Source organism: Mus musculus, chromosome 13, assembly GCF_000001635.26.
Source record: "Mus musculus strain C57BL/6J chromosome 13, GRCm38.p6 C57BL/6J".
Classification (NCBI taxonomy): Eukaryota; Metazoa; Chordata; class Mammalia; order Rodentia; family Muridae; genus Mus; species Mus musculus.
In genome coordinates, this window is record NC_000079.6 from 46,453,943 (window position 1) to 46,460,561 (window position 6,619).

Consider the following 6,619-nt stretch of genomic DNA (forward strand, 5'->3'; position numbering starts at 1 on the left):
TTAGGTATTTAGCTCATTTACATTTCCAATGCTATACCAAAAGTCCCCCATAGCCACCCACCCCCACTCCCCTACCCACCCACTCCCCTTTTTTGGCCCTGGTGTTCCCCTGTACTGGGGCATATAAAGTTTGCGTGTCCAATGGGCCTCTCTTTCCAGTGATGGCCGCCTAGGCCATCTTTTGATACATATGCAGCTAGAGTCAAGAGCTCCGGGGTACTGGTTAGTTCATAATGTTGTTCCACCTATAGGGTTACAGATCCCTTTAGCTTCTTGGGTACTTTCTCTAGCTCCTTCATTGGGGGCCATGTGATCCATCCAATAGCCGACTGTGAGCATCCACTTCTATGTTTGCTAGGCCCAGGCATACTCTGACAAGAGACAGCTATATCAGGGTCCTTTCAGCATAATCTTGCTAGTGTATGCAATGGTGTCAGCATTTGGAAGCTGATTATGGGATGGATCCCCGGATATGGCAGTCTCTACATGGTCCATCTTTTTATCTCAGCTCCAAACTTTGTCTCTGTACCTCCTTCCAAGGGTGTTTTGTTCCCAAATCTAAGGAGGGGCATAGTGTCCACACTTCAGTCTTCATTTTTCTTGAGTTTCATGTGTTTAGGAAATTGTATCTTATATCGTGGATATCCTAGGTTTTGGGCTAATATCCACTTATCAGTGAGTACATATTGTGTGAGTTCCTTTGTGAATGTGTTACCTCACTCAGGATGATGCCCTCCAGGTCCATCCATTTGGCTAGGAATTTCATAAATTCATTCTTTTTAATAGCTGAGTAGTACTCCATTGTGTAGATGTACCACATTTTCTGTATCCATTCCTCTGTTGAGGGGCATCTGGGTTCCTTCCAGCCTCGCCCATTTCTGACAAACATCACACATCCCTCGCCTGACCATCCAAACGTCCAAAGCCTCTTGTGTGTGTTTCTGCAGCCTCCTCCTTCACCTCAGCCTCCTCCACCACCACTGCCTCCAACTCTGGGCCCTTAGTTTCTTCTCTCTGCTCTTTGTTGCTCTTTGAAGATCCTTGATCTAATAACATGTCTGAGCCCTGCTTGAATCAACATTCTCCTTGCGTTTGTGCCATCCCGGTAGTTCTCCCAACCTTTAAGGAAATTCTTTAAGGAAATAGGGATTTTTAATTTTTTTTTTAACCTTCTACCAGCCATCAAAGTCAAACTACATTTTTGCTCTCTCATTTCTTCTCCTGCTATTTCATCATGGCATTCCTCTTACTAAACTCACTTTCTCGGCCTTCAGCTTCACCATCCTTCTTCTCCCATCATGTTTTCTAAGGCATTTGAAGATAGACACAGCATCTAAGAGTCTCAGCTGTGCTTGCCCACTGAGTGAGCATTGGCTTACTGCTGGCTCCTTCTTTGGGGAATATAAAATGTAAACACAATGAACTGCACAAGCCCGAAGCGTTTTCATTCTGTTGGAAAACTGAACATTAACATAACCAGAGAACACTCTTAAGTCCTCAGAGTCAGCCCCAGCTCCATCTCCAAGGCTGTGACCCTCAGCTGTTTTGTCCCCCCCCACCCTCCCCACTTTTCTATTAGGTGTTCAGTTATAAATTTTCATATTAGATACAATTATACCACTTTGGTCTTTTGTGTGAGGCTTCTTCCTCTCCCGGTGACTGTTTTTGTTGTCTGGTTGCTTGTCAGGTTTATCTGTGTTCTTTGAACATCTCGATAGTACATCCTGCTTTGTCGCTGGCTAGCGTTCTGCATACAAACAGCACGATTTGTTCGTCCGTTCTGTGTTGATGAACGTTTTGGCTGCTTCCAGCTTTAGGTTGTTTTAGAGAAGCCTCTTAGACATCACTTTTGTTATTCCTGGGCGTTGAGAGTAGAATTGATGGCTCATAACAGGGGAATTACTATCAGTTCTGTAAGAATCAGCCAGACAATCTTCAAAACTGGTTGTATCATTTTAAATCCCCACCAATGCTGTGTGTGAATGCTGGCTTTTTCTTCCTGTGTGGTAGTTTCAATGTTTCTTTTAAGAGACATTCTTTACCCTGAGTATCAGCTGAGAAAAATCCCCTTAGGTAAAGCCAGCTGCAAAATATATATTGATATATACTATATCTATCTAGATAAAGATAGATATCGTAGGTAATTTTTTCATTGTGGCACCTTCTTTGTCCTTATTTGTTGGCAGGATCCTTAAAATGTTCAAACTTCAAAATCCTCCACAAGTGTCACTTGTTGCAATAGGAGAGTCAATAATGACTCTTGTCTATCGTTTTGTCATTGAAGTTTCCAGAATACACATTTAAAACTGTAAGTTTGACTACATCAGGCCTCTGCTTAAAATTCCCCCTGTCAGGGACTGGGACTTGCTAATCTCACATAGGACCCGAGTTCATTCCCTAGCACCCACAGCAGGCTGCTAGTTACTGCCTGTAACTCCAGCTCCAGGGAATCTGATGCTCTCTTCTGGATTCTAAAGATACTCATACACACACACACACACACACACACACACACACACACACACACACACACACACAAACTAAATGTTTTCTTGAAAATGTATAGGGTGCTTAGAAACCAGTATATTCAGTATTCCATACACCCTCAACTTGTCCTTTGACCAACTAACTTTTGACATTTCACCTTAAAACATTAAACACAATCCTTCAGTGGCATAATATCTTTATTATTAGAGAGTTTCATACCTGCTTACCTTGTATTTTGCTTATATTCACCCCCACTCCCCAACACTTTCCAGATCTACCCTCACCTTTCCAACTTCATGATCTCTTTTTTATGAGACTCAGCATGCTCACAGGTGCCTCTTGTCACTCCTCATCCCAAGAGTCATTGCACGGCTTGTATGTCCCTTTGAGGTCACACTGGTATGTTCTGGTTATTCCCTGTTATCTGACTTGCCTCGGTGGGGATGTAACGGCTGAGAGCCAAGCCGGTGCCTTTCATTTCACCCCTGTCTCCTGGTACCTAGAATTGAGCCAGGGACCCAGGAGGTGCTCAGCTCACAGTTACTGGATGAATAAGTTAGCAAACACATTCTGCAGTGACCAACCAGGCAGACATGGGGTTTAGTCACTAAGTGTAATGATGCCTGACCACGTGCTGTTGTTCATTTTGTTGGTGTTTTGAGACAGAACCTCATTTGCCCAGGTTGGTCTTGAACAACTGATCCTCCTGCCTCAGCCTGTTGAATGAAGGGATTACAGGTATATACCACCCTGCCCGACTTCTAATTTTTATTACAATTAATTAATCTACTGATTTATTACAACCCACTGTAGTAACTTCTCTGCCCAAAGCTGAGAGCAGCATTAATCTGAGGGTCTAAGGATAAATACTTGCAGGCAGCTTGGCAACGTGCTCATGAAGCAACACAACAGTATCGGGTTCCCCACTAGGCCTGTGACATCTCTAGCCATGAGCTTTTAACCAGGTTTACAGTACCAGGTACCAGTTCTTTCTATTCAGAAAACAGTTGGTTACTCCTTTAACTTTCATGTCACTATGGCACCGGAGCTCCTTACCCAGCAAGGGGGTAGTTCCTTACCTCGCTCCTTATCTTTCAGCACTATTGAAAGCTAGCCGGCAAAAGGGGAGTTTCCATGCCACTAAAAGTAGACTATTTCCCGTTTATTCCACCTTTGAACAGTCTTATCATTTGGACTCTTTAAAACTGTGTTGAATAGCTATCTATTACAGAGGAATCACTAAATACTTGTTAAGTAAAAGAGAGGGTGGTTTTGAAGGACTTAAGAGTTAACCCACTGATGAAATTAAAATGGACCTGTTGACTGACTGAGCGGACTTGGTCAGATGGCGCCTCAACATTGGAGCTCCAGTAACCTGGGTACAGTGAAGGACGGGAGTTGAACGCACGCACAAAGGAAAGTAAGGATTTGAGCCAGCAATAAATGAACCTTGTAGGACAACATAATGGTAAAATGTGTTTTTTGTACGTGTTTAGAGTTATGCTAACAATCTAGAGAAGCAGAGGTATCTAACTGGTTTTAAATATATAAATATGTTCTGCATGTCTTGACTATAGATTATTGGTTTTTAAGTTATTGGGTATGATTAAAAATTTATAACGTTGGTAACAGAAAGTTGGCTTAAAACTGTTAACTCCAGGTTGGAGTAATTTGGAACTACAACACGTGGCATGTGCCAACCGAGGGAAACAGGTCTATAAAGACAGTTCTAAATTGGGAAGAGTTTCCCCACTAAGTGCTGATGAGCTGCCATACGTGAAATTGCAGGCTTATCTTCATCTTGAATTCCACGGTTCATTCTCAGCCAGACCCAGAGTGACCTTACAAATGTGTCATTACCAAACTGAACCTCTACCTGTGGCCCCGTCACACCTCCCTTCCCAGGCAGGTCACTCTTCTTCTGTCAACCCCTACACACCTCCACCCAGCTGACCACATCTTGACATCCCTACTATGACCTGTTCCTTTCTGTCCCTGACCATGCCTTAGTTCTCACACTCATCTTTTGCCCCTGGATCTGCCGAACCCCTGCCTTCTGATTGATGCCTTCTGTCGGACTGCTGTAAGTCCTATCTAAACACTCTATAAGCTGCATCCACCTTGTGGATGTCAAGTCACAGAGCTGCCATGCATGTAATGAACTACCTCACCAGCTGTCCCCGTGCTCCCCCTACCCAAAGCTATTCCCCATCCTTCCCTACCACACAACAGGCCAGAATAAATCTCCCCCTTCCCTTACATTGCTTCTTATTAGGTGTACTGGCTAGTTTTGTGTCAACTTGACACAGCTGGAGTTATCACAGAGAAAGGAGCTTCAGTTGAGGAAATGCCTCCATGAGATCCAACTGTAAGGCATTTTCTCAGTTAGTGATCAAGGGGGAAAGGCCGCTTGTGGGTGGAACCATCTCTGGGTTGGTAGTCTTGGGGTCTATAAGAGAGCAGGCTGAGCAAGCCAGTAAGGAACATCCCTCCATGGCTTCTGCATCAGCTCCTGCTTCCTGACCTGCTTGAGTTCCAGTCCTGACTTCCTTTGGTGATGAACAGCACTATGGAAGTGTAAGCCGAATTAAACCCTTTCCTCCCCAAACTGCTTCTTGGTCATGATGTTTGTGCAGGAATAAAAACCCTGACTAAGACATTAGGTAAATTTGATCATAACAACAAGTAGCTAATCCACACGGTCTTGATGGTGTCACAAAATCCATACTCCATGGTTTTCACTCTGGAACTCAACTGGGTCAGATCTGTGGCCAGTGTGCGTCTACCCTTCCCTACAGCAGGGTTATGCCACCCTTTACAACTGACACTTCCTTGGTTCTTCAGCCTCTTCCCCAGCCCTGCCCTCATGAGCCCACATGCCGGCATATACGCCGAAGCTCCAGTTCCTAGAATGTGATTCTGTGCCCCCCAACACCAAAGCTCTGGGTCCTAAAATGTGATTGATTCCGTTCCCTCATCAGGATCTGACCATCTCATTATCTCACCCTCATAGACCCACCCTTGGGAAATCCCTAGTCATCCTTCAAAATATAGCTTGCCTATTGCTTTTTCCTTCCTCTCTTAGGCTATGTTGTCTGTGTCGTTCTCTTGTCTGGCACAGCATCACTGCATCACTGAAATCATCAAGCTTTGCTGGCGTCCCCGATGGGTCCAGAACCAGACATGCAGCCATTGCTAACGTCCCTGGAGTGGCTCTGATTCCATGCTTGTGTGTCATTTTTCTCCTAAGAAGTACCATTCCCACTGTCAGCTTTATGAGCTTGAACTGAGATTTTTTCCCATCATGTTTTCCCCTGGTACTTTAGGCCACACTCTTCACGCTTCGTTTATAGGCCTGTAGAGAAGGATTTAATTAAACCATACTTAATAGAATGGCTGCCTCTCTGCCACTGGCAACATAATACGGGTTTGGAAAATGAAAACAAGCATAATACTTGGTGTGGTGACGCTCGCAGTTTTGCGAGACAAAGATGGTATCACGGGGTGTTAGAACAGGGGGAAACTTTTGAACACTGATCCAGGCCCCAGTACTTCACACAGAATGAGGAGAGAAAAATGCCTTGGAATCTCCAGCCAGATTTCTTCTTTGGGGGGTGGGGGGAAGGGTAGTAGGGGGAGGGTATTGCTCTGTTTATTGACTATCAGGAACACCCAACACAAAGCTCTACAGCTGCATGCAGCCAAGGACACACATCGAATATTATGAGACTTTTGCACTCGGTTGTACTTATAATTTTCTTTGTATGGTGTGTGTGTGTGTTGTTAACCCTACACATGCATATGTACATCATATAAATAACAATAAAATAGGTGTAGTGATCTGATCGGGGCAGACTGACATCAGTCATAAGTCATAGGTAGCACTGATAGTTTCTTAGCCTTTGGTGACCAAGTGGCTGTTAACACCCCAGGCGTCAATCAAGGCAGGAATGGGAGCAAGAGAAAGACCTCCATGAGCATCTCGTCTGTTCTGTAGAGAGCAAGTTTCCACTCGAAGTTTCTCAGCAGAATCCCAATTTCTCACAGGCCCCAACACATTATATTACCACTCAGTAGGCCAAAAAGCACTTAAAAATAAAATTTTTGGTCCTATAAACTTTTTATAATGGTG